Below are 1,548 nucleotides of genomic sequence, written 5' to 3'. Positions count from 1 at the left end.
CAGTTTGCCTTCAAGCTTCTTAGTTTCAGATGATGCAGATGGGTTTGTAGCTACCTCATGCACTCCTCTAATGACTATGGCATCATTTCTGGCGCTAAACTGCTGGGAGTTGGAGGCCATCTTCTCAATTAAATTTCTGGCTTCAGCAGGAGTCATGTCTCCAAGGGCTCCACCACTGGCAGCATCTATCATACTTCTCTTCATATTACTGAGTCCTTCATAAAAATATTGGAGAAGAAGCTGTTCTGAAATCTGATGGTGGGGGCAACTGGCACATAGTTTCTTAAATCTCTCCCAGTACTCATACAGGCTCTCTCCACTGAGTTGTCTAATACCTGAGATATCCTTCCTGATGGCTGTGGTCCTGGAAGCAGGGAAAATTTTTTCTAAGAATACTCTCTTAAGGTCATCCCAGCTCGTGATAGACCTTGGAGCAAGGTAATACAGCCAGTCCTTTGCCACTCCCTCTAATGAATGAGGAAAAGCCTTCAGAAATATGTGATCCTCTTGGACGTCTGGGGGTTTCATGGTGGAGCAGACAATGTGAAATTCTTTCAAATGTTTGTGCGGGTCTTCACCTGCAAGGCCATGAAACTTTGGAAGCAAATGAATCAGTCCAGTTTTAAGAACATATGGGACATCCTCATCGGGGTATTGGATGCACAAGCTTTCGTAGGTGAAATCAGGTGCAGCCATTTCCCTTAGAGTCCTCTCACAAGGTGGAGGTTGTGCCATGTTCTCAGAATGTGCAAAATCAGAATGCTCAAAATTATAATGCTCAAGATCAGGATGTTCAAAATCACCAATAACAGAATGCACAGATTCACCAGTTATGGAATGCTCAGAATGATCAAAAGGTATAAAATGATGCCTAAATAATCTATGAAATGTCCTATCTATCTCAGGATCAAAGGGTTGTAAGTCAGATGGATTGCCTCTAGTCATACACTACATTCAGCATGCACACAACTAGTTGCCTTGTCATGTAAATAAAGGTGTAGGTTTGAACTACAGCTACCCTCAAATGATATCCAAATGACTTGAAATTTTGTGAGAAACCCTATAAAATGATGAGAAGATAGCACAAAAAATTTCAGACAAAAATTCAAAGTCTAACTATGAAAGCTAAAAATGGTAGGTTAAGAAAAATAAGTGAATAAAACTTGAAAAATAAAAAACTTTTGACAGAATCGCTTTTTTTGGACGATGGAGACCTCAGCCGGCCTATGGCGGGCTGCCACAGTGTAGGAAATTTTTTTCTACCCCAAATGCATATATAATAATTGCGATTCTGATAACCGGAGCAAAAGTTATGGCCGTTTAAAGTTTTGACAAACACAAAATTTGCTAGTTTTTTGGAACTTTCAAATCGGACCAAACTAAAGGCTCTAGCTATTTTTCCCACACAATATGGATTAAAAGAAGTTACCACAAAAAAATTCAGCCAAAAATAACAACCCTAGCTACCAAAACAAAAAATCTCAAATAATTCAGCATGGGTGGTCGCTAAAATCCGTCTCTAATTGATTTCTACTACTACTCTGTTTT

At 39.5% G+C, this 1,548-nt stretch overlaps 1 non-coding gene across 1 annotated transcript; it reads left to right on the top strand.

Moving 5' to 3' along the window:
• The first annotated feature begins 250 nt into the window (after positions 1 to 250).
• On the top strand, positions 251 to 357 carry LOC113000892 (small nucleolar RNA R71). The gene has a single exon (XR_003266212.1). It is a non-coding gene; the product is annotated as a small nucleolar RNA R71 (small nucleolar RNA).
• Positions 358 to 1,548: the final 1,191 nt, after the last annotated feature.

This window comes from Glycine max, chromosome 20, assembly GCF_000004515.6.
Source record: "Glycine max cultivar Williams 82 chromosome 20, Glycine_max_v4.0, whole genome shotgun sequence".
NCBI classification, from domain to species: domain Eukaryota; kingdom Viridiplantae; phylum Streptophyta; class Magnoliopsida; order Fabales; family Fabaceae; genus Glycine; species Glycine max.
Note: the sequence above shows the minus strand (reverse complement) of the source record. Positions and strands in the feature narration are given on the sequence as shown.